Source organism: Ptiloglossa arizonensis, chromosome 5, assembly GCF_051014685.1.
Source record: "Ptiloglossa arizonensis isolate GNS036 chromosome 5, iyPtiAriz1_principal, whole genome shotgun sequence".
Lineage (NCBI taxonomy): Eukaryota > Metazoa > Arthropoda > Insecta > Hymenoptera > Colletidae > Ptiloglossa > Ptiloglossa arizonensis.
This window is the reverse complement of record NC_135052.1, coordinates 18,362,209-18,389,977: the sequence shown is the minus strand read 5'-3', so window position 1 is coordinate 18,389,977 and position 27,769 is coordinate 18,362,209. Positions and strand designations below refer to the sequence as shown.

General features: G+C 39.3%; 1 protein-coding gene across 1 annotated transcript in view; it reads left to right on the top strand.

Annotated features, from left to right (window-relative positions):
• The window catches only part of Ush (Zinc finger protein ush), a 445,671-nt gene that overhangs the window by 78,126 nt on the left and 339,776 nt on the right, over nt 1–27,769 (top strand). The gene's annotated exons all lie outside the window — the stretch shown is intronic.

The window sequence follows — 27,769 nt, the reverse complement described above, 5'->3', positions numbered from 1 at the left end:
CTATCGTCCAAAAATGTTCAGCTTCCGAATCTTTCTTCTCACAATCATAATTCCAAATTCATACCTAAAATTTCCGAACCCTCTATACAAATTCACACTCCAATTAAAATCCAGAACTCCATCCCAATTCTATAATATAACACCCTGGAAAAATCTCCCAATACCGTCGTTAAAGATTCTGAATTCGTGTCCCTCGATAATTCTCAAGCAGCCTGTGTACCGATATTCCCTCTTCGATCATACTCCTGGAAAAAAGGGTGGCGAGCCGTAACAGGAGGGCTGAGAAACCAGATGGGGAGGGTACAGGATCCAACTTATTTGTTGCAGCGACCGACGAAGCGTCGTTGCCAGGATCCTCTCTCCGAAAACCGTCCCGAAGTTCATCCATCTCCTTGAGCTTCCATTCTCGTTTATTCAGTCCGGTCTTCTTCCGAGCTCGTCGATGCCCCGCATTAAATTCCGTTCTCTCCCTCTCTCTCTCTGGTCCACACACACATACACACACGTATACACACACAGTCGTTTCTCCGTTGGTTGGCCGCCGGCGCACGTTCCGCCTACGGAAATTATGAAATCAGAGACACAGAGCACGTACTCGCACCCGCTTTCGCGCAGGATGACTTTGGGTGTCCTTCGTCCTTCGGGAGATTGGCAAAAGTTTGGCCGCCCGCGCGCGGATGATGTATCGCGTCGATGATAATGGCGGCGTGCCCCTCTCCGTGGACACTGTGTCTCCTCTCTCTCTCTCTCTCTCTCTCTCTCTCTCTCTCTCTCTCTCTCTTTCTCTCTCTCTTTCTGTTTCTCGGGCCAGGATAAATGATCCACCGACTTTACCGCATCCCTTCGGTTCCAGGATTTCGTTAAACACTTTGAGGCACTGTTGCTGTATTTTTGAAACGATACATGATAATTGAAACTAAGTTATGGATTAATTAGACACTTCATTCCTTCGTTTTACCATTTTTGACTGGTTCCAAGATTTCGTTCATTCTTTGAGGAACTGTTGCTGTATTTTTGAAACGATACATGATAATTGAAACTAAGTTATGGATTAATTAGATACGTAACTCCTTCTGTTGGTTCCAGGATTTCGTTAAACACTTTGAGGCACTGTTGCTGTATTTTTGAGACGATACATGATAATTGAAACTAAGTTATGGATTAATTAGACACTTCATTCCTTCGTTTTACCATTTTTGACTGGTTCCAAGATTTCGTTCATTCTTTGAGGAACTGTTGCTGTATTTTTGAAACGATACATGATAATTGAAACTAAGTTATGGATTAATTAGATACGTAACTCCTTCTGTTGGTTCCAGGATTTCGTTAAACACTTTGAGGCACTGTTGCTGTATTTTTGAAACGATACGTGATAATTGAAACTAAGTTATGGATTAATTAGACACTTCATTCCTTCGTTTTACCATTTTTGTCTGGTTCCAAGATTTCATTAATTTTTTGAGGAACTGTTGCTGTATTTTTGAAACGATACATGATAATTGAAACTAAGTTATGGATTAATTAGACACTTCATTCCTTCGTTTTACCATTTCTGTCTGGTTCCAAGATTTCATTAATTTTTTGAGGAACTGTTGCTGTATTTTTGAAACGATACATGATAATTGAAACTAAGTTATGGATTAATTAGATACGTAACTCCTTCCTCTGGTTCCAAGATTTCGTTAATTCTTTGAGGAACTGTTGCTGTATTTTTGAAACGATACATGATAATTGAAACTAAGTTATGGATTAGACACTTAATTCCTTCGTCTTACCATTTTTGACTGGTTCCAAGATTTCGTTAATTCTTTGAGGCTCTGTTACCGAATTTTTGAAACGATACAAGATAATTAAAATTAAGTTATTGATTAATTAGACACTTAACTCTTCTCTTTGATTTCAATAACATACGAGACTCGAGATAAGGAAATCGGGTAAACATAAGAACCATAGGTGAGTCTTGGGTACATTCGTACGTTCAGATATATTTTCTTACAAATATTAAAAAAAAAAAAAAAAAATCATATACAGTGTCTTCGAAAAGAAAATTTAGCGTTTAGAGAACCATGAGAATTCTAACCTTCCTGTTGTCTATGACACACCTTATGGAAACTTAAATGATACATCAAGGGATTAATTATGAGACGAATTATTAACAAATCTCACTGTGCAAACTTGTATAAAATTATTTTAATTTTTCCACGATGGGTTGAAAAATATCTCACCGTACATATAAAAAAGGTGAGAAATTTTCTAATCTACCATGCTCCAAAGAGTCAAACGACGAAATCGACGATCCTATGGGGCACCGTTACACGATCAAGGACACTTTGACGATAATAAAACACGCAATTTTTATTCTCTTCCCGGCGCGCGTCCTCAGAATTAGTATCCGCGAACGTGGTCGCGCTGATACGACACACGTCATCGCTCGTTTCGATGATTCATCGTCGAGGCATAAATTTACATCGTTATGGTCGACCATTATTCAACGCCTTTCGAGCGAATTCGTTTACGTTTCGGTGCGGTGATTAGATCGTTATCTTGTCGCGATCGGTACGGCTATAAATTCCGACGGAAGTACGATACGCGACACTTGCTTGCGTTTTTTTTTTGTTTTTTTTTTGTTTGTTTAATTTTTATTTCCTCTCATTTTTTCGGTACCGAGTTCTTTCGACGTTCGAAACCGAGGAGAAGGGAATTGCGAAAATTGTCCGCTCGTTTTCCGTGCACAGTTTCACAGGTATGCGAATTTCGAGATCGGAGAGCTGTTTAAAATTGTTACGCGAGATTTTATCCGGTAAGGGAAATTTTGTAAATAGTAATTCGGGAAGTTCTGGGTTCCAGCTTCGATTTTAGGCGTATGGTCGATCTTCGAAGTATGCAAAGTAATATTTAGGTTTCGAATTTACACTTCTTTTATTCGTGAGCAATTATTAAATTGACACGAATCAATTCAATATAGTTACGTATGTAACTTAACGTAGTCGGAGAAATAGGAATCAATTCGATATTGTTATGTCTATAACTTAATATAGTCGGAGAAATGTGAATCAATTTAGTACAATTATGTATACAATTTAAATTTTAAAATTGATTCGTATTTCTGTAACTATATTCATATTTTACAGTTATCCACTAGTGTCGCTTTAATAACGATATATTACAGAGTCTACAAAAATTGTTCTTCCATTTAACTCTTATAGAACATGATTATACAAAATTTGCACAAAACCACACACAATTTTCGTTCCAAAAAATTCAATATTCATTTAAAATTTCGATCGACTAGAAACACCCTACTTTTACACACATATGTATTTTCAATACTTCTCCATTAACATTCCTACAATACATTCATTCAATACAAATCTTAGACACTTAAATCCTCGCTAGTCTCAATTGAAAGAAAATTATTTAAAACCCATCAAAATTACTAAATCTTCCAACGCATCAAACGTTCTAAATTTCTCCAAGACAATTCATCGAAACCAAAATCGATTAACTCCAAAAAAAAAAAAAAAAAAAAAAAAAAAGAAAAGATCTCGTTCCCTGAGCTATCGCGAAAAGAACATTGGATAACGAACACATTCCAGTTATCCGTGCCCGCGGTGCACTCGCCGAAGAAAATAATCGCACGAACACGGAGGAGATAACTGTCATTAGCATCATGCAACGTGTTCCCGCGCGTGGAATTCCAGAAACGAGGGGATCACGTTACTCGAGACCGTGTTTCATCCATCGTCTCGATTTCACGCCAATCGCCGCGATATTTTTACCCGGTCGGTAATTTCGGCATCTAATTGCGAACGTTAACTGGTTCGATGCCAAAACCTCGCCGGTTTAAGGTGAAAGAGTGAGACAGCTCGAACGAACGGTGGTCGGAGGGAGGAGGGAACGTTATCACGAGAGGGTGCTTCGCTTGTACGCGATGGAGAGTGGGGTGGGATCAGATAAAAGCCTCAAAAGTAGCACCGTTCCAGTTCGAAAAAACTTGCGCTATCCGAGCGCGATTATACGGCAACGGAGTCAGGGACGCAGCGGCTTACGTTGTTTCGTCCTCCATCGACTTCCTCTTTCTCCATTATCGAGCCTCGATGCAGACATTTTTCAAAGAACGATGCACCGTCCACGAGCGTTCGTGCGACATTTTTTTTCGCCGATGACAATGACGCGCGTGAATATAATTTTGCTCGTTAAAAATTATATTTTGCGAGCTTGCGATATCTCAATCTCTCGCGATTATTACTTGTGAAATACAGGTTGATAGAATTTAGTGGATAAGTGGTTGGAGAAATGGTAAATGTAATGTGAAAAATTGAATTTGAAATGTTATACAAAGATTAAATATAATATTTGTTACTTACTTGCTGTAAAATACAGGTTGGTGGAATTTACCGGATAATTGGTTGGAGAAATGGTAAATTTAATGTGAAAAATTGAATTTGAAATGTTATACAAAGATTAAATATAATATTTGTTACTTACTTGTTGTGAAATACAGGTTGGTAGAATTTAGTGGATAATTGGTTGGAGAAATGGTAAATGTAATGTGAAAAATTGAATTTGAAATGTTATACAAAGATTACATATAATATTTGTTACTTACTTGCTGTGAACTACTGGTTGATCGAATTTAGTGGATAATTGGTTGGAGAAATGGTAAATGTAATGTGAAAAATTGAATTTGAAATGTTATACAAAGATTAAATATAATATTTGGTACTTACTTATTGTGAAATACAGGTTGATAGAATTTAGCGGATAATTGGTTGGAGAAATGGTAAATGTAATGTGAAAAATTGAATTTGAAATGTTATACAAAGATTAAATATAATATTTGTTACTTACTTGTTGTGAAATACAGGTTGGTGAAATTTACCGGATAATTGGTTGGAGAAATGGTAAATTTAATGTGAAAAATTGAATTTGAAATGTTATGCAAAGATTAAATATAATATTTGTTACTTACTTGTTGTGAAATACAGGTTGATAGAATTTAGTGGATAATTGGTTGGAGAAATGGTAAATGTAATGTGAAAAATTGAGTTTGAAACGTAATACAAAGATTAAATATAATCTTAAGAAAGAAGATTAAGTATAGGAAAAAGAAAATGAAAAATCACGAGTTCGTAAGTTATTTGTGTTGAATTTTTTCATAGTCTGTACGGTGATTTTGAGTAAGGTAATTAATATTCTTAAGTAGAATACGAACGTAAGGTCGATTTACGTTAGAGAAAATGGTTATGTTGATATTAGGGAACATGGTACGCAGCTTGTTGGAAATGTCGGCAAATTTATGGTAACATCTACAACAAGGCTGTGACAACTTCTCGAGCAACATATTTAAACCGATATTAAATAAGTCTACAAAAAAAAAAAAAACGATTGATTTATACGACATGGGGGATCGATAAATTAATCCGCGGACAGGGAAAAATTATTTAAGAAAAGTGGCCACTTTGTAGACGATTAATATCCGTACGGGACGCGTGTACATATTTTTCCTCGATTAAAATTTATCGAAGAATGCTTGTGAAATAACCTGATGTGGAGCGCACACACGCATACGCGCACACACGTGCACCTGATACTTCAAAACCTCCGACACGGTACGTAGATTTAATATTCGATAAAAAATAGCACCGTAAGAATATATATCCTTCAACCCTCGTAATTAGTCCGGTCTTTTGAATTATGCGTAATTCTCCATAATTGCATCGGACAGTGCGTGGATGTAAACAAAATATCGAGCAGAACCATCGTCCAAGACTCGTTTCGATACAGGTGTTCACCGTCCTGTTATTAAACAAACCAGAAAAAAAAAGAAAAAAAAAAAGGAAAAAGAAAACAGAAAAATACGAAATAAATATAGGTCTACTCATTCCGCATTCGTTGGCGCGTAATCAAGCGCGACGCATAATTATGCGCAGCGTTAATATAATGCAAATGAACCCCAAGACGGTCGCCGTGGCTTCGATGAAAATTTCCGTCCGAAATTCGCAATGGCCGACCCTGGATGCGGCACACGGCCTAGGGGGTACGTGGGATAGAGTTTGATAGGGGTGGATACGAAGGGGGTGGGTGCACACCGCGCACCTTATCACGCCACTCTGCTGTTTTAGTTTTTGTCCAGCCCCTGCATATTCCAACTTTCTTCCTCGCCCACACACCCTCCCCCTCCCCCTCCCCCACTACCCCTCCCGCCATCGAGGGGATGCGCTGTTTAGACGTACGTGCGCGCACACGCGCGGAAATGCAACCCTTCCTGTGGTGTCCAGATACACGTACGTCCGTAAACGAGATAAAATTTATTTCGCGACAGTTTCATCCAATTATACATCGAAACGATTGCATAATCTGGCGACCGGAGAAGGAACCTCGAACTTTTCAACCGCGGGACCGTTTCTCACGCGGGGAAATTTTTATTACGAAATACTTCGACGCAATGTTTCACAGGGGAAATTTTATTCGGGGATTTTCTGACGCAATGTTTCGCGGGGGAAACTTTACTGTGAGATTTTGTGATGTCGTGTGTCACGGGGGAAAATTTACTGTGAGATTTTCTGATGCAGTGTTTCACGGGGGAAACTTTACTGTGAGACTTTCTGACGTAGTATTTCACACGGGGAAATTTTATCGTGAGACTTTCTGACGCAGTGTTTCACGGGGGAAATTTGACCGTGAGACTTTATGACGCAGTGTTTCACGGGGGAAAATTTATTGTGAGATTTTCTGGCGCAATGTTTCATGGAGGAATACGTACTGTGAGATTTTGTGATGCAGTGTTCCACAGGAGAAATTTTACCGTGAGACTTTCTGACGCAGTGTTTCACGGGGGAATATTTACTGTGAGATTTTGTGACGCAGTGTTTCACAGGGGAAATTTTACTGTGAGATTTTCTGACGCAGTGTTTCACGCAGGAAGTTTTACTGTGACACTCTCTTACGCAGTGTTTCACGGGGGAAATTTTACTGTGAGATTTTCTGACGCAGTGTTTCACGCAGGAAATTGTATCGTGAGACTTTCTGACGCAGTGTTTCACAGGGAAAATTTTATTATGAGAATTTCTGACGCAGTATTTCGCGGGGGAAATTTTTCTGTGAGATTTCCTGACGCAGTGTTTCATGGAGGAAATTTTATTATGAGACTTCCTAACGCAGGGTTTTATAGGGAAGATTTTATCGTGAGATTTTCTGACGCAGTGTTTCACGGGGGAAACTTTATTGTGAGACTTTCTGACGCAGTGTTTCATAGGGAAGATTTTGTCGTGAAATTTTCTAATGCAATGTTTCACGGAGGAAATTTAATCCGGAGATTTTCTGGCGCAATGTTTCATGCAGGAAATTTTATTGTGAGATTTTCTGACGCAGCGTTTCACAGGGAAGATTTTATTGTGAAATTTTCTGACACAGTGTTCCACGGTGAAATTTTTTACTACGGAATTTTCCGACTATATTTCACGGAGAAAGTTTTATTGCAGGATTTTCGAACATAATGTTTTACAGATTTTTCCAAATCTTTGAATAAACCACTTGTAAAGAATATTCTCAAAATAGTACCACCTCATATCCTGACAAAATTTATAGATTCGCCACAATAACGCAAATTTAAGTTATCAAACTACCCTTCAGAATTTCATCCTCCCGATGTGTTCGAAACTATTAGATACACCCGAGAGATCTTCAAATAACTTCCGTTCGCATTTGAAGAAAAATAACCCAGTGTACAGAAATCTCCAATATACACTCCGATATACAATAACTTACTCCTCGACCATAAAATCACTCCCTACCCATCGAAATGCTCATTTCCTTGCCCTTCCTCCTAGAATCACACCCTCTACAATTTCGATACCAAGACACCACCCTTATCCACACCTTCGGTACACCCCAAACGTGTGTCCTTCGCACGAGACCGGTCCACCGGGTCGAGAAGCTCGGAAATTTTAATTCACTGGCCTCCACCTACCCTCCCCGATTAACATAATTTCCCCGTTAACGTCGAGCTTGCATTTCCTTGCGCGCGGCGTCGCGCTCAATGCAGGTGCATCGTTCCGTCGCCGCGATAAGCGCGGTGGCGCGCGGGACGGTAACATTTAACAAAACGGTAAAAAGTGGTCGGTGGAACAACGGAGCCAGGAAGCCGACGGGGAAAGAGAAAGCTGGCGAGCCGGTCGTTTGATTCGTAAATGAATATCAAGCTAACTCTCTCTCTCTCTCACTCACTCTTCTCGTGGAGCGAGGGAACGGGCTGGGTGTATGAGAGACACTAGTTGGATATCGAGTCGAACAGAGAGAGAGAGAGCGAGAGGAGAGAGGAGAGAGAAGAGAGAGGAGAGGCTGGCTTCCGATGCCGTTTTTCAATCGGCTTCGCGGAAGCTTTCGTCGCTTTTATCCGCGGCTGTAGGCGCGAAAGTAGAAAGCTCGCCGTCGTTGTCCCATTGTTCCGCGAAACCGCGGCTAGTTCCTCGACGCGTCACTGTTCTCCCTCCCCTAGGCCCCCCCGTCGCCCCTCTAGACAGTCGACCGGTGCCTTTTATCTGGATGTTCGTCGCGGTAGACGCGGACAACCTGAACCGGGATGACGCGTCCACGATAACGGGAGCCTCCAGGTGCGTTGCGCAATTATTTAGGTGAAATGTTCAATAGAGCGGGGAAACGGTACGGGGGGATTGCTGGATCGATCGACGGGGTTCGATGGTACCATTTCGGTCAGGTGGTCGCTAGGTGCAACGTCTAATTGGGAATGGGATCGGTGATGAATACGTGGGGAGAATGGGTAGAGTGGTTTTTTGGAGTGAATAGTTTCTGGAGAAATTGTTCGGAAGGTACTACTGGGAATTGGTGAGTTGCTGAGTTGGTGAGTGGTCTTGGAGTGGAATAGTCGCTGGAGATATTGTGTAGGGTTTATGATGGGCAGTTGGTGAGTTGACGAGTGGTTTTTTGGAGTGAATAGTCCCTGGAGAAATTGTTCAGGAGAAACTATTGGGAGTTGGTGAGTTGGCGAATGGTTTATAGAGCAGAGTAGTAACTTGAGAAATTGTCCAGGATATATGATAAAGAGTTGGTGAGTTGTCGAGTGGTTGTTAGAGCAGACTAGTAGCTAGAGAAATTGTCCAGGATATATGATAAAGATTTGGTGAATTGTCGAGTGGTTTATAGAGTAGAGTAGTAACTTGAGAATTTATGATGGAGAGTTGGTGTGTTTGTGAATGGTTTATAGAGCAGACTAGTAGCTAGAGAAATTGCCCAAGATTTATGATGGAGAGTTGGTGAGTTGGTGAGTGGTTTATAGAGCAGACTAGTCTCTAAAGAAATTGTCCAGGATATATAATAAGGAGTTGGTGAGTGGTTTATAGAGCAGACTAGCTGCTAGAGAAATTGTCCAGGATATATGATAAAGAGTTAGTGAGTTGGTGAGTGGTTTATAGAGTAGAGTAGTAACTTGAGAATTTATGATGGAGAGTTGGTGTGTTTGTGAATGGTTTATAGAGCAGACTAGTAGCTAGAGAAATTGCCCAAGATTTATGATGGAGAGTTGGTGAGTTGGTGAGTGGTTTATAGAGCAGACTAGTCGCTAAAGAAATTGTCCAGGATATATAATAAGGAGTTGGTGAGTGGTTTATAAAGCAGACTAGCCGCTAGAGAAATTGTCCAGGATATATGATAAGGAGTTGGTGAGTTGGTGAGTGGTTTATAGAGCAGACTAGTAGCTAGAGAAATTGTCTAAGATTTATGATGGAAAGTTGGTGAGTTGGTGAGTGGTTTATAGAGCAGAGTAGTAACTTGCGAAATTGTCCAGGATTTATGATGGAGAGTTGGTGAGTGGTTTATAGAGCAAACTAGTCGCTAAATAAATTGTCCAGGATATATAATAAGGAGTTGGTGAGTGGTTTATACAGCAGACTAGCCGCTAGAGAAATTGTTCAGGATACATGATAAGGAGTTGGTAAGTTGGTGAGTGGTTTATAGAGCAGACTAGTAACTAGAGAAATTGTCCAGGATTTATGATGGAGATTTGATGAATTGATGAGTGGTTTATAGAGCAGACTTGTCACTAGAGAAATTGATAGGGAGTTGATGAGTTAACGAGTAGGATGTCACATTAGCAAGAAGGTTTTTGAAGTTTGGTTCTGGATGAAGATATAAACGCAGCAGTAACGTAAAAACACATTCTAGTGAATTTTGTGAGTAATGGTAGTATTAGTTGATAGGTTACAAAGATTATGCAACTAAGACTTCGACCTAGAGTTTCTCACAATCAGATAATTTACGGGGATTGGTAATGCTACTCCGAGATTCCGTAGGCTCTTCAATAGAAACATTTGCATACCGTTTGAATTCTACATAATTTAAAAAATTAAAGCACCATCTAGAGGGGACAGAGTGAACATTTCATTGGACCAGGGCCAAACCCTGAGCCCATTTGCTTGGCAACTAATCATCGATTGAACTTCTGTCGTGCCCTATGAAATGCACTCACCGATATTCGCTTCTACTCCACGTGCATTTTAATAAACTTTACTAGTCGAAACAGTACCATTCCTTACGCGAATATTACCTTCAAAAATGATAAAAATCGCTCCAGAATATGTGTATAAACCGACAATGCTCAAAGAGCAATAAAATTCGAAAATCCACATTGGGAAATATTTGAAAAGAATTAAATTTGTCCTCGTTGCACTCAAGTGCAAATCTAGGTACTAATCATTTGCACTATTCTCGATCTCAACTTGTTCCACATTATAACACCCTTCACAACCTTCGCGTACACCTTCGCAATAATTCTACACATTTTACAGGCGACATACAGATTCGAATATTAAAAATTGGCTAATTGTCTACCGTTCCTCGATTCGTTGTAGTGGTCCCCGATTTCGAAACATATTAATTCGCGTTCGTCATTCGGTGCGAGAGATTCCTTAAGCAAACGGTCGGTATCGCGGCCGCGGGCTTGATAAATAGGAAAAGTTATCGCGCGTTCATTTACACCCGAAAGCATCGTTTGTTTCGAGCCCAGAAATCATTCGGCCGATACGGAATCGTTGGCGATATCACAGTGCCCGCAGAAAAAAGCGCACTTTCCTCTACTATCTGGAGAACTATTTCTCTGGTGTCTGGAAAAGCATTGCCGCTACGATAACGACTGCGAGGGCGGTTGGAGAAAGGGCGAATTTATCGGATTGACGATGGCCGAGGCGGGCGCGTGCACACAGACATTTGTATGCAACGTGTACGTACACTGGTCTCGCGTTTGGCCACACGTTGCGATATGAAGAAGAATTGTTCGGACGTAGACATTGAAGGCTTTTTCCCTCCCGGACAGACTGATAACGCGATAACGGGACAGGGGGAGAGGGTGGCGTCGACTTCCAATTAAACGGTGAACGTTAACGGTATGAAACGGTTGGGAGAGAGGATTCGTTTCTTTTTTTCTTTTTTTCTCGTTTCATAAACCGTCCGGTCGGGTAAAATGAAAATATACGTCCTAATAAAACCGTGCCTCCTTCGAGGATGTTAATACTATATGTAGGCTTGTTAAAACTATGAAGGGTGTGTAAGATATTCTTGATCATCTTTGGTATAAATTTATATATTAATCTATTTTCGAGATAGAATTTTCTGTTAGGATGGTAAATTGGAGAGTCAATTTTGATAAAAAAAATATTGCTAGGAATAATCTTGTGACGAATTCAAATTTAAGGAACGTAGATATATCTGTGTGAGTAGAATATAAATGTTCAACGTCAAAATAACACGGTTCGAAGAACCAAGGATACACCATCGAAGAAGAAAGAAATAGAAGGCCGAAGAATACAACGAAATTAACTCGCTATCTTTCAATCTTTAATTCGTACGAACCATCCCCCAAGTTTCTTCCAATTCATCGAAGGGCTACAACGTGGAGCTACGGAAAGAGTTATCCATTGGTCGGTACCCGTGACTAATGCGACTACACGGACATCTTTTCCCCGAGCAGTCTCCCTCGCTTCTCATCCCTCAGAAATGTAAATCCGGGTGCTGTGCTCTTCGAAAGCACTGTCCTGCCAAGAGGTATCATACCGACGACTAAAGCGTGCACAGACTTCTCTAAGCATTATGTGTCGTGTTCTATTCATGGGTTTAGAATCTTTCGTTTATTATCGCATTGATTCAAAGATCGCGACAAAAATTATCTATCACTCAGCAGCTATACTTTGCCAGGGAGTCAAGTTATAATTAGTCCTCAATTTAGTCTCTCTAGTAAGAAAGCTTACTTTTGGGTTATTTTTGCCAACGGAGTTACAATTTCATCAGATACAAGACCTGGCCCTTTAATAAACAGTTTCTCGTCAACTGTGGGATTCACACTTACCTATTGCACTCCTAAAAAATGTACTTGGTACAATCCAAGCTCCATACTGTGCCTTCTGGAAACACTGTTCCATAAAGTATCATCCTTTGCCTTATTAACTTAATTCCATAAGGGACAAGACTTGGCGCTCCTCTATGTAGTCTCACGTCAACTGTGGGATTCACACTTACCTAGTACACTTCTCAAAAATGTACAATCCAAGCTCCATACTGTACCTTCTGAAAACATTGTCCCCTCAGATATCATCCTTGGTTCATTTTTGCCCTGTTAACACAGTCCCACAAGACACAAGACTTGACCCTTCTCTAAATAGTCCCTCGTTAACTGTGAGATTCACACTTACCTAGTGTACACCTCAGAAATGTACAATCCAAGCTTCATACTGTGCCCTCTGAAAACACTGCCCCCTCAGGTATCATTCTTGGTTCATTTTTGCCCTGTTAACACAGTCCCACAAGACTTGGCTCTTCTCTAAACAATCCCTCGTCAACTGTGGGGTTCACACTTACCTATTGCACTCCTCAAAAATGTACAATCCAAGCTCCATACTATACTCTCTGAAAACACTGCCCCCTCAGGTATCATCCTTGGTTCATTTTTGCCCTGTTGACACAGTCTCACAAGAGACAAGACCTACCCCTTTTCTAAACAATCCCTCGTCAACTGTGGGATTCGCACTTACCTATTGCACTCCTAAAAAATGTCCCTGGTACAATCCAAGCTCTATACTGTGCCCTCTGAAAACACTGCCTCCTCAGGTATCATCCTTGGTTCATTTTTGCCCTATTAAGCTTGCCCCACAAGAGACAAGGCTTTTCTAAACAATCCCTCGTCAACTGTGGGATTCGCACTTACCTATTACACTTCTCAAAAATGTACCTGGTACAATCCAAACTCTATACTGTGCCCTCTGAAAACACTGTCCCCTCAGGTAACATTCTTGGTTCATTTTTGCCCTGTTAACACAGTCCCACAAGACACAAGACCTGTCCCTTTCTAAACAATCCCTCGTCAACTGTGAGATTCGCACTTACCTATTGCACTTCTCAAAAATGTACCTGGTACAATCCAAGCTCTATACTGTGCCTACTGAAAACACTGTCCCATCAGGTATCATCCCTGTTGTCGTCGGCTGCGTGTAACGCGCGATAGATCGAAGAAACAGCCCGAAACAGGGTGTCCCGCGACGGAGGGGTCAGCGGAGGAAAGGGTGGCGAGTTGGACGGTCGTTTCGCAGGGTTGCAGTCGTTGTGTACGATGCACCTAGACTGCAGCTATTCCAGCGGAGCGCGATAAGGGCGGCGAAAACGGGTGGCTGTAGCCCGTAAATATCGAGACGGGGTGGCCAACCCCCTACTACCCAACGCCGTACACCCCTCCCGCCCCTCTGCGTAGTTTATCGCCGGTATCGGAAGTCGCGGGACCAGACTCGCGCCAATTGTTTTACGGTGCCGTGGCCTTTCTTCGGCCTGGAGGCTGAACCCTCCGAATACTCGGCTTTCTATCTTTGCTAACCCCTCTTGACCAACGCGAGGACCTGGCGAATCTTTGCACGGTACTGTAATCAGTTTTTATCGTAATCGTTGTTTCTTCGATTCGCGTTGAGGATGTTGAGGACTGTATTTTTGTAATTGGAGTACGATGATTGATCTTCACGTTGTGGAGTGTATTTGTGTAAATAGAGTATGATGATTGATCTTCACGTTGAGGACTATTTTTGTGTAAATAGAGTACGATGATAGATCTTCACGTTGAGGACTATTTTTGTGTAAATAGAGTACGATGATTGATCTTCACGTTGAGGACTATATTTGTGTAAATAGAGTACGGTGATAGATCTTCATGTTGAGGACTATATTTGTGTAATTGGAGTACAATGATAGATCTTCACGTTGAGGACTATATTTGGGTAATTGGAATACAATGATAGATCTTCACGTTGAGGACTATATTTGTGTAGTCAGAGTATGATGATTGAGCTTCACGTTGAGGACTATATTTGTGTAAATAGAGTATGATGATAAATCTTCATGTTGAGGACTATGTTCGTGTAGTCGGAGTACGATTATCTGCTAGTAGATCTTCACGTTGAGAACTATGTTCGTGTAGTCGGTGCACGATTATCTGTTGATAGATCGAGGTCTCTGAATCTGTGTAAAGCGATCTTGGTGATTTTTATAATTCAGGGGACGTTGTTTCGTAAAGTTGTCGAGGCACAGAGTAAGAAGAGAATACGGTAGGATTCTTGGATATATTTACATTTAAAATTACTTTATTTCTGAGCGATACAAGAAGTGACGAGAATCAAATATCAAGGAGGTGGTCTTTGACAAAGGAAGTTGAAGCACCAAAAACATTTTTCGTTAGCTCTTTGAGATTTCCTACTGCTGTGCAATACTATGAACTGAGATTCATAGTGGCGATTATAGTTGAATAGCCTACGTGACCAACTGACAGATGATTGAATAGCCTACGTGACTCGGTACGACGTACGATCATTTAAATAATTAGTCGTCACAGGCTGATTTTCAAGGATATTTTCTCAACAAACAGAGAAAAAACACACACATTTTTTCCTGGAAAATATACTAATTGTATTCATTTTCATTCGTTTCCACATGGTAGAACAATCGATCACAGTCTAACGAGCGTATACAAAGATCAACATCTTACAAACCACCAAACGCAGAAGTTAACAACGCAAACATACACCGAACAAGGTTAATACCACACATTCGACCCAAAGTTCAACATCGTGGAGACCAATGAAGCAGTAGAGTCAACATCAAGGAGAACACCGAGCACAAAGTTCAACGTCACGAAAAACATAATCAAACAAGGATCAACCGTAATAGACACGAAATTGAACGTGGCAGGCAACACCGAGAACAAAGACTAAACAACGTAAAGACCATCGAACTCGCTCAGATAGAACGCAGTTAGACGTCACACAGAAACGCATTAAAAACAACACACTCGCGCCGGGAAGACATCGAGGCTCTCTTGTGTCTTTATACGCGTCGATTGGTATTCATTCGTTGTTATCGTGTTAAATATATTTATTTTGTTGCAACACGTTTTAAATCGCAATCATAAAACACGCCACCGTATCGAATCTTGCTTTAAGTAGCTCTTCGGATATTAATTTATCGCAAGAGCAGCGGCGTATCGCCGAGCGAAGTCAACGTTCGCGACTCCGTGTCTCGCAACGGGGGTGGTGATAGACACTTGTTTCGTTTAAATTCTTGACGCTGCACCGAACGAAGGAGTTGTCAGGTCGCTTCGATATCGGTACGCAGTACTACCGAACGAACCAGCCACTCCGATAGTCCTCGTAGAAAACTGATTCGCGGCGGTGTCCTTTGGTTAATGGTACGGAAGATGCTGAAACCTTTTCTGTGTAACGGCGATATCGCCATTTGCCTGGCGTGTCGTTTAGAAGTACGGACAGCTTCGATCCGAGATACTCCATCGTTTAGCATTTAGGGTATCGGTTGAACGGTGTCCGAACATTGACAATAGAAACGGAGAGAAACGGTGAGATTCTTTGGGAAACGGATCTGTTCGGATCTAGGTAAAAGGAAAGTGGACGATCGAGTTATAACAATGTAATTTACATTGGTAATAGTTGTTGAAAAAAAAAAAAAAAAAGAAACACGGAATTACAACATAGTAGTGTGGGTAACGGTAATGGATGTTAAGTGCCGAGTACTTGGAACGATCCAACCGTAACAGAGGGCAGAGATGGGCAAGGTGTTTATCGGGATTGAAACGTCGAACAACGTATAAAAGATAAACAACGTTCAATAAAAATTACAATCGGAATAATGCGATCGAATTATATTTTACTTTCTAGGAATAAAAGCTTGTCCGGGTAACTGTCGATCGAGCGAGTGCTCGCAAATAGATAGACAAACATTTTATTTGTTATTTTAAAATCGAATAAAATTCTACCAAAATGTCTTGGCAGACGTTAATAAATATTCTTTCTTCAAAGTAACTCCAACAGCGAAGTTTTCGTCAGATGTTCGTCGATGGTGTGCGATTCTTCCCTGGGTCTTTTTTGACCCACCGTATGCATTATTTTACTACACTTAAATCTATTGTAAGAAATTTCATTAAAATCAGACTTACAGGTTACAATTGTAGGTTAATTTCCTCGTGATATGGTATAGAGATACTTTTTTCATTCACTATAAATCTAAGTGTGTTACCAACGGTTGAAGGTTAAAGGGCTGTTAATTTTGCAAGATTGGCGAACGAATGAAACGACTCTCGAAATCATCACGATGGAACATCGACTTAGGATCGTTTCAGTTTTCGTCAGATGTTCGTCGATGGTACGCGATTTTTCCCCGGGTCATTTTTGACCCATCTTATACATTATTTTTCTATTCTGAAAACCATTGTAAGAAATTTCATTAAAATCGGACTTGTAGGTTACAATTGTAGGTTAATTTCCTCATAATATGGTATAGAGATACTTTTTTAATTCACTGTAAATCTACATTAGTTACGAACGGTTGAAAATTAAAGGGCCGTTAATTTCGCAAGATTGGCGAACGAATGAAACGACACTCGAAGTCATCACGATGGAACATCAACTTAGGATCGTTCCAGTTTTCATCAGATGTTCATCGATGATACGCGATTTTTCCCCGGGTCATTTTTGACCCATCGTATCTCTACAGTTAAAACTATTGTAACAAATTTCATTAGAATCAGACTCGTGCATTATAATTGTAGATTAATTTCCTCGTGTTACGATGGAAAAACACTTTTTTAATTCACTGTAAATCTACATTAGTTACGAACGGTTGAAAATTAAAGGGCTGTTAATTTCGCAAGATTGGCGAACGAATGAAACGACACTCGAAGTCATCACGATGGAACATCGACTTGGGATCCTTCCAGTTTTCGTTAGGTGGGTCAATTTTGACCCGCCGCATGTCTGCAGTTAAAACTATTCTAACAAATTTCATTAGAATCAGACTCGTGCATAATAATTGTAGATTAATTTCCTCGTGTTACGATGTAAAAACACTTTTTCAATTCACTGTAAATCTACGCGAGTTAGGAACGGTTGAAGGTCAAAGGGCCGTTAATTTCGCAAGATTGGCGAACGAATGAAACGACACTCGAAGTCATCACGATGGAACATCGACGCGGGATCGTTCCAGTTGTAGCAGCGGGGCTCTCGAGGCTTTATTTCCCTCGTCGTATACCAACGCCGAACAGTACCGTCATTTGTTGTTAATGGCCGTTACTTTCGCCGGGTCGGGTGACGTCATTAATCATCGCGATCGTCGGCGTCATCGCGAGAGGGCGGACAGCTCGTATAAGGTGTTTCAAGTTAAAGGAGTGCCTCGTTGGCGTCCCGTACACGCGTCCGTTTGTGCGCGACCGCGCGATACCGATCACGATAATTGAATCGAGCGATCGCGGGGGTACCCCGCGGCGCGCGATACGTCCCTGCCCGAGTGCGCTCCGCTCGCTCGTCTTCGTTTTTAATCGTACGCGCCGCGCGAACGCACAATGCACGGCCCGCTCCGATCGCGAAACGCGAGAACCCGATAACAGCCGATCGCGATAAAATGATATTGCAGAAACGAGGCTTTCCGATGAATCTGCGATCGTTTCGTTTCGTTTCGTTTCGTTTCGTTACGATCGCGAATGAAAATCACACGGTGATACTAATTCGACGATTTCTCGGGCGTTTTGTTCCCTTTTTCGTTTGTTCTTCTTTTTTCTTTTTTCTTTTCTGTTTTTTTCTTCTTTTTGTTGCGTACTGTTAATCTTAACGCGGTTTTCCACTCGACCGTGAACCGTGGGCTATGAAATTGTTGCCGAGCGTTTTGAAACTACCTGTTATTTGACGTAGATGAAATTTGGTAGGTGAAATTTAGTAGACGGAATTATTACACTTTGAAACTACTAGTTACTTGATATAGATGGAATTTAGTAGATGGAATTGTTACGAGTACTTTGAAACTACTAGTTACTTGATATAGATGAAATTTAGTAGATAATGTTACTGCGAGTATTTTGAAACTACTAGTTATTCGACGCAGATGAAATGTAGTAGATTATGTTATTATGAGCATTCTGAAGCTACTAGTTATTTAACGTAGATGAAATTTAGTAGGTGAAATTTAGTAGACGGGATTATTACACTTTGAAACTACTGGTTACTTGATATAGATGGAATTTAGTAGATGGAATTGTTACGAGTACTTTGAAACTACTAGTTATTTGATGTAGATGAAATTTAGTAGATAATGTTACTACGAGTATTTTGAAACTACTAGTTATTTGACAGAGACGAAATTTAGTAGATGCAATTATTACGAGCCCTCTGAAACTAGTAGTTATTTGACGTAGATGAAATTTAGTAGATAATGTTATTTTGGGCCCTCCGAAACTACTAGTTATTCAACGTAGATGAAATGTAGTAGATTATGTTATTATGAGCACTCTGAAGCTACTAGCTACTTGATATAGATGACATTTAGTAGATGCAATTATTACGAGCACTCTGAAACTACTAGTTATTTGACGTAGATGAAATTTAGTAGATAATGTTACTACGAGTATTTTTAAACTACTAGTTATTCAACGCAGATGAAATGTAGTAGATTATGTTATTATGAGCACTCTGAAGCTACTAGTTACTTGATACAGATGAAATTTAGTAGATAAAGTTACTACGAGTATTTTGAAACTACTAGTTATTTGACAGAGACGAAATTTAGTAAATGCAATTATTACGAGTCCTCTGAAACTAGTAGTTATTTCACGTAGATGAAATGTAGTAGATAATGTTATTATGAGCCCTCTGAAACTACTAGTTACTTGACACAGATGAAATTTAGTAGATGGAATTATTACGAGCATTTTGAAACTACTAGTTATTTAACGTAGATGAAATTTAGTAGATGGAATTATTACGAGCATTTTGAAACTACTAGTTATTTAACGTAGATGAAATTTAGTAGATGGAATTATTACGAGCATTTTGAAACTACTCGTTATATAACGTAGATGAAATATACTAGATGGAATTATTACGAGCACTCTGAAACTACTACTTGACACAGATGAAATTTAGTAGATGGAAATTGTTAGATATTTTGTATATATATATTCACCATACTGTTAGTAACGATATCAACGATTCGAGGTTTGAACAAATTTTCTGAATGTATCTGTCTAGTTTCTTTCTTTTTTATTCGTAATAATTGACACCAAATAACGTCTGTCCGGTTAATTACCGATTGTGCACGAGGATGTGAGATCAAAACTAGCAGCGAAAGTTACTTTGAAAAATCTTACTTGGACTATATTAGACAAGGCATTTTCAATTCCATTCTTGACCAAGCTTCAGATAAGTGATAGTTTTAAAATGTTTATAAGCATTTGTCCACATCCAACATATTGAAAGTATACATAATACAGTCGAAGTAAGATTTTCCAACGCATCTTTCGTCGTTACTTTTTATCTCACACCCTCGTATACGAGACAGTAATTAACGAGACAGATAATATTTAACGCCAATTACTACGAATAAAAATGTAATAAACTAGGGAGATACATTCGGAAAACTTGTTGGTGGAACATGGTAAGTGAAATTTCCCTTGTAATCGCCATGTGTACGAATACAGTGAGAAAAACTAAAATAGTGTTTGAAAAATCATTTGCAATTGAATCTTACAAGAAGGGATTGAAAACAGAGATAATTATTAACTGAATAGTAGATTTCACGGAGAAAATTCAATTTATAGAATCACGAAAATATTTATAGAATTACTAAAATGCATACATTTTCCACTTAACACGCAATACACGTAACAAAAATAATTATTAAGACTCACCGCTCGAGTGTAACGAGTTCTCAAATTTTTGTTCACATTCGATTCGACGTTGCGCCACACTTTATTTATTTCTTCGCGGCTCCTCGCAATCTCCGGTTTTCCAATTTAATAATTATTACCGCACGACGATCACCTACGCGTCATCCGTTACGCAATTTGGAATTTTAAACGCCACGCATCACCTCTTCTTCGTTTATTCGTGCATTGAAATTGATTTATCGTTACTCGGTACAACATTGGTATTCCACTTCTTTTACGCGGAGCGTCGATTCGAGTTTATTTCAACGAACAAAGTTTATCGTCGATTGATATTTACGATGGAATATCGAACACCGATGAAAAAGTATATAAAAGTATATAAAAATATGTAAAAGTATGTAAAAGTATATAAAAGTATATAAAAGTATATAAAAGTATATAAAAGTATATAAAAGTATATTAAAGTATGTAAAAGTATGTAAAAGTATATAAAAGTATATAAAAGTATACAAAAGTATACAAAAGTATACAAAAGTATACAAAAGTATATAAACGTATATAAACGTATATAAAAGTATGTAAAAGTATATAAAAGTATGTAAAAGTATATGAAAGTATATAAAAGTATATAAAAGTATATAAAAGTATATAAAAGTATATAAAAGTATATTAAAGTATGTAAAAGTATGTAAAAGTATATAAAAGTATATAAAAGTATGTAAAAGTATATAAAAGTATATAAAAGTATATAAAAGTATATAAAAGTATATAAAAGTATATAAAAGTATATAGAAGTATGTAAACGTATATAAACGTATATAAAAGTATGTCAAAGTATATAAAAGTATATAAAAGTATATAAAAGTATATAAAAGTATATAAACGTATATAAAAGTAAATAAAAAATACACACACACACACACACACACACACACACATTCCTCGATTTATGGAGTACGGTCGACTGTGGCAAGGGCCGGTAGAATAAAAATTTTATTACGCGTAAAATTATATTTATGAATTTTAAACGTTACCACTCCGTGGTAGCATCTGCCCCCTTCGTGATTACGATGCTCAATTAGCCGCTGGGAGTACGGTGTCGATAATGAAACGTCGTTACAGTTGTCACGAAGACCGCGCGAAGACTAACAAGAACCGCGCACGCGGTCGCGTACACTTGGAAACGTTTATCTTGTCACAAATCGATTCGAGCGGTTCTCCACGCGGCTTAATTAAATTTAGCTCTTATCTTCGATCGAGACTATGCCCGCTGTTGGTGTACGCAACGTTGCGTACGGTTGGCGAACACCCGCGATGCCGCACCGCGGCTCGTCAGGAGTCATTAATTGAGAAATTAATCCTCGATAATTGTCCTTTTTGCCCGGCGTTGAATCGCGCGCTAGATAAAGACCGTAGCCGCGATGCCGTATCGTTTCCCGACTCCCCATTTGTCGTTAAACGTAAATTAACGCGCGTTTGTTGCCACAGTGTACCACTCGAACACTCCCGGTGTTTATCGTCAGCGCTACTGTCGTCGCGGAGAAGTCATTTTTAATACTGGGTTGTTCGATACGCTTCGTCGTTCGATGGAGTACTGTTCGATGTAGTACTGTTTAATATAGCACTGTTCAATGTGGTACTATTCAATGTAGTACTGTTTAATATAGTACTGTTCGATGTAGTACTGTTTAATATAGCACTGTTCAATGTAGTACTGTTCGATGTAGTACTGTTTAATATAGCACTGTTCAATGTAGTACTGTTCAATGTAGTACTATTCAATGTAGTACTATTTAATATAATACTGTTCAATGTAGTACTGTTCAGTGTAGTACTGTTCAATGTAGTACTGTTCAATGTAGTATTGTTTAATATACTACTGTTCAATGTAATACTGTTCAATGCAGTACTGTTTAATATAGTACTGTTCAATGTAGTACTCTTTAATATAGTATTGTTCAATGTAATACTGTTCAACGTAGTACTGTTTAATATAGTACTGTTGAATGTAGTACTGTTCAATATAGTACTGTTCAATGTAGTACTATATTAAGTTTTATCAAACGACAAAATTTATTGAACAACCTATTATTTACTTGCCTACGTTTTGATAATACGCAGAAGACCCTTTCCAGAAGAGTTCTTATCGAAGTATAGAATAATTTCGAATACGAAATTAATCTAGGGAAGTATCGGGTATGAGCTAGTGAATTAATAAGGAAAGAGAAAATTTACAAGGATAGATTACGAATTAAATATTAAAATTTAGATTCACGATAGGGGTATATTAGTGATTAGAATTAAGCGTCTATCGTTGTTACTGTAAATACAGTTGATTTTGTTCAGGATCTAGGGAATTTAGAAGGAAAATTTCCCGGTCGTGTCGGTTTAGCTCCAGTCGTGTTGGTCCGGTGAAAAAGTGTCGAATTTTCTTTCGTTTGTCAGTAGAATCTAATCTTTATTTCTAACACTTAAAGTGGTGTCGAGTCTAGTTTTACGATATATTAACTTTTAAATAATTTATTGCGAAGTATTCTCGATTTGAGAAAATGTATTGATAATATATTTCTCTCGAAAGTGATGCAAAACTATTATTCCATAGTACTGACAATAACATAGAAGAAACGTATTGACATTCATCGATGTTTGACGTACACAATTGTTATGCAATTTCCCGAGTATCTTAAAAAGAGAAATTCAATCCATTTACGTTGCCCCGTGTCTCTTTCTGGATCACGATTACTTTTTCATTCTTAATCGTTCACATCTAACGACTCTCGAACTTCGTGACTCGTTTGACACAATGTTTGTAAAATTTCAACGAAATTGAATCCCATCGTAGCGTTTACGGGCAAGATAACTCGGTTCATCGAATTATCAAAAATGTCAATCTTTGTTGCGATAACATCGACATTTTCGGTTCCATCGACACCTTCGGGCACAATGTACCCTACATGGACTATCGAACGAGAATCATTAAATTTTTTTCTTTTATTCGTACTTTTATTCCCCAATAAACCGAATAGGCTCTCAGTCGTATGGTTTTTTTTCCTTTTCTTCGCTCGCACTCTCATACCGCATACCAATGATCGCGCGTCGAAGGTTTCCAACCCGTTTTAATAAATAAACATTATCGTTCACGCGAGAAGATATCGATTTTTTATCATCTCGAATTCCGTATCGGCACAATTCCCGCCGTAAGAAAGAATAATGAAATCGAGGTTACATTTGATGAAGGAATTCCCGTATTTTTAATGAAACCGTTCCCGGGGACGAGAACACGAAAGGCCGGGGAAATAATCGATTCGACTGTTTCGATACACGGGTATCGGCGAGAGTCGCGTGAGTAAGGCCAGCGCAATGCGGTCCGACAGGAAGAAGGATTCCGTCGGTTCGGTTGATACTTGGTCGTTTTTCGAGCTTATCTCCTGTACCGGTGGATTATTGAAAGGTTTCTGTTGCACTGTTCTCTCGGGAACATTCGTTTCAAACCAGCTACTTACCGTTTTCTTTGTCATCGGTTCGTCATTAACGACGAAGAAATTGCATCTGCGCTCTGCGGGAGAGAGGGAAATACACACAAAGAGAGAAAGAGAGATAAACAGAGAGAGAGAGAGAAAGAAAAAGGGAGACAAACACACACACACACAGAGAGAGAGAAAGAAAGAAACAAATACACACAAAGAGAGAGAGAAAAAGAGAGAAAAAGAAATGCACATAAACACATAAAAAGAGAGAGAAAGAGAGAGACAAATACACACAGAGAGAGAAAAAAAGAGAGACAAACAAACACACACACACATAGAGAAAGAGAGAGACAAATACACAGAGAGAGAGAAAAAGAGAGAAAAAAATGCACATACACACATAAAAAGAGAGAGAAAGAGAGAGGCAAAAACACACAGAGAGAGAAAAAAGAGAGCCAAACAAACACATACACACACATACAGAAAGAGAGAGACAAATACACAGAGAGAGAGAGAGAAAAAGAGAGAAAAGAATACACATAAACACATAAAAAGAGAGAGAAAGAGAGAAGCAAATACACGCAGGGAGAGAAAAAAAGAGAGACAAACAAACACACACACACATAAAAAAAGAGAGAGACAAATACACAGAGAGAGAGAGAGAGAAAAAGAGAGACAAGACACAGAGAGAAAGAAAGAGACAAACACACACAGAGAGAGACAAACACATACACACATATTCACGCAGAGAGAAAGAAAGAGACAAACGCACACAGAGAGAGACAAACACACACACATATAGACACAGATAGAAAGAAAGAGACAAACACAGAGAGAGAGAGAGAGACAAACACATACACACATATACACACAGAAGAAAGAAAGAGACAAACACACAGAGAGAGACAAACACATACACACATATACACACAGAGAGAGACAAACACATACAAGCATATACACACAGAGAGAAAGAAAGAGACAAACACACACAAAGAGAGACAAACACACACACACATACGCACAGAGAAAGAGAGAGAGAATATCGTTACGGTCGCCATGTCGTCGTCTTTGTCAGAGATTGAGAAACACGTTGACGCAAAGTACGATTATTTATCGATATTATTAGCGGCAGAATGCGCAGCCTCTGTTCGCGGATAGATAGGCGTACAAGGAGTCGTGTATCGATATCAAGAGACCGATAACTATTGCGACGAACGAGGGAGTACAGACACGGGTCGTCCATTACCACTTAAGAGAGTCGCCGGATCGATGGGTTCGCGAAACGACTTACGCCGAACACGTACATACGTTTGCCGGTTGACTCATCGTCACGAACCTGCCGGATGCTTCGTGAAAAACCGGTATCCGCCGAAGATTAGGATTCTCGTACGATTTCGTTCGGGGGAGCGACAAACGTTTCCTGGCAATCGGCAACGGATCGGTGTGTTTCGCGGAAGAGGTAACGAACGAAGAGGTGATCAATTTCGGGGAAAACGCCGCGTAAGAAAGTTTGCAACGAGTAACATTCGTGTATAGTGTTCGTCACTCGTTGGTTGACGCGATGGTACAGGATTGACCATTTGTTCGTTAACGTTTGAAGAGAAGTTAATTTCTTTGCGAATGTTGGGAAATGTAATTAATCTGTTTGTCGTTGTCGCGGAGAAATGAAATTAATTTCTTTGTCGTTGTCGTGGAAAAATGAAATTAATTACTTTGCGATTATCGTGGAGAAATGAAATTAATTTGTTTGTCGTTGTCGTGGAAAAATGAAATTAATTTCTTTGCGGTAGTCGTGGAAAAATGAAATTAATTTCATTGTCGTTGCCGTGGAAAAATGAAATTAATTTCGTTGTCGTTGGCGTGGAAAAATGAAATTAATTTCTTTGCAAATTTAGTAGAATAAAATGAATTTCTTCGTTGTTATTGCGGAGAAGTGAAATTAATTTCTTTGTCGTTACCGTAGGAGAATGAAATTAATCTCTCGATGGTTAACAAGGTAAAGTAACTGCTCGGTCGTTGATGTTTGAAAAAATATTAACTTCTCGATGATTAACGCCATAAAATGTAATTAACTGGCTGGTCGTTGACGTTACAAACAAGATTAATTTCTATCATCAACGTAGCAAAGTAAAATTAATTTCTTCGTCGTCACGGTGGCGAGATGAAATTAATTTCTCGATGGTTAAGACGATAAAATGAAATTAATTGCTTCGTCGTTAATGTTAATGAACCAAAAGTAACTTCTTAACGTTTAATGCCACGGAATGAAATTAACCGCCTCCTCGTTGATGTTAGAAACGAAATTAATCATTTTATCGACACAATTACGTTAATAAAGTAAAATTAATTTCACGATGTTTAACGTAATAAAATAAAATCAGTCAAACCGTCGTTAACGTTAGGAGTAAATTTAACCGCTACGTCGATGTAGCGGAATGAAATTAATCTCTTCGTCGTTAACGTTAGGATATCTACAACTTTCTTCATAAGAGATACGCTTTATTCGAGGAAATCATTAAACGTTCCACCGTCGCATAACAGACATCTTCTGAACCGTTTCTTTACATTCTCCGATTCGAAATATCTCACTAAGTATGTGCACACTTTTCAAACACCGGTTACCACATTCACGCGCAGAGTAACGCGAACATCTACGTAAAATAAAATTCATACGATACCATTAAAAAGAAAAGTGCAATTACACACTGCAAGGTGCATTGTTGCAATTACGAAGAAAGTATGCACATTTCAAACACCTTCTCTTAATAAGTCTGCAGCTGGGATAACGCAAACGTGCATGTAAAACAAAAATCATACGGTATTATTAAAAAGAAAAGTGCAGTTGCACTCTGCACTCTGAAAAGTGCAATTGCATTCTGCAAGCTGTACTCCGAAAAGTGCAGTTGCATTTTGTAACGCGTACTCTGAAAAGTGCAATTGCAATCTGCAAACTGCACTCCGAAAAGTGCAATTGCATTTTGTAACACGTACTCTGAAAAATGCAATTGCAGTCTGCACTCTGCAAGCTGCACTCTGAAAAGTGCAATTGCATTTTGTAACGCGTACTCTGAAAAGTACAATTGTACTCAGCAAACTGCACTCTGCAAGCTGCACTCTCAAAAGTGCAATTGCATTCTGCAAACTGCACTCCGAAAAGTGCAATTGCATTTTGGAACGCGTACTCCGAAAAGTGCAATTGCACTCTGCAAGATACACTCTGAAAACTGAAATTGCACTCTGCGAGGATACACTCTGAAAAATGCAATTGCAATCTGCACTCTGCAAGCTGCATTCTGAAAAGTGCAATTGCATTCTGCAAGCTGCACTTCGAAAAGTGCAATTGCATTTGTAACGCGTACTCTGAAAAGTACAATTGCACTCAGCAAACTGCACTCTGCAAGCTGCACTCTCAAAAGTGCAATTGCATTGTGCAAACTGCACTCCAAAAAGTGCAATTGCATTTTGTAACGCGTACTTCGAAAAGTGCAATTGCACTCTGCAAGATACACTCTGAAAACTGAAATTGCACTCTGCGAGGATACACTCTGAAAAATGCAATTGCAATCTGCACTCTGCAAGCTGCACTCTGAAAAGTGCAATTGCATTCTGCAAGCTGCACTTCGAAAAGTGCAATTGCATTCTGCAAGCTGCACTTCGAAAAGTGCAATTGCATTCTGCAAGCTGCACTTCAAAAAGTGCAATTGCATTCTGCAAGCTGTACTCCGAAAAGTACAATTGCACTCAGCAAACTGCACTCTGCAAGCTGCACTCTGAAAAGTGCAATTGCATTCTGCAAACTGCACTCCGAAAGGTGCAATTGCATTTTGGAAAGCGTACTCCGAAAAGTGCAATTGCACTCTGCAAGATACACTCTGAAAACTGAAATTGCACTCTGCGAGGATACACTCTGAAAAGTGCAATTGCACTCTGCATCGTTGCAGTAATTACAAAAAAGAAATACAATTTTCGAACACCTCCCGATACATTCGCGAGCAAAATAACGCAAACGTTCGTACGGAACTAAAATTACACGGTACCGTTAAAAAGAAGAATGCACTTGCATCGTGCAAGTTGCGTTGTTGCGCTTACG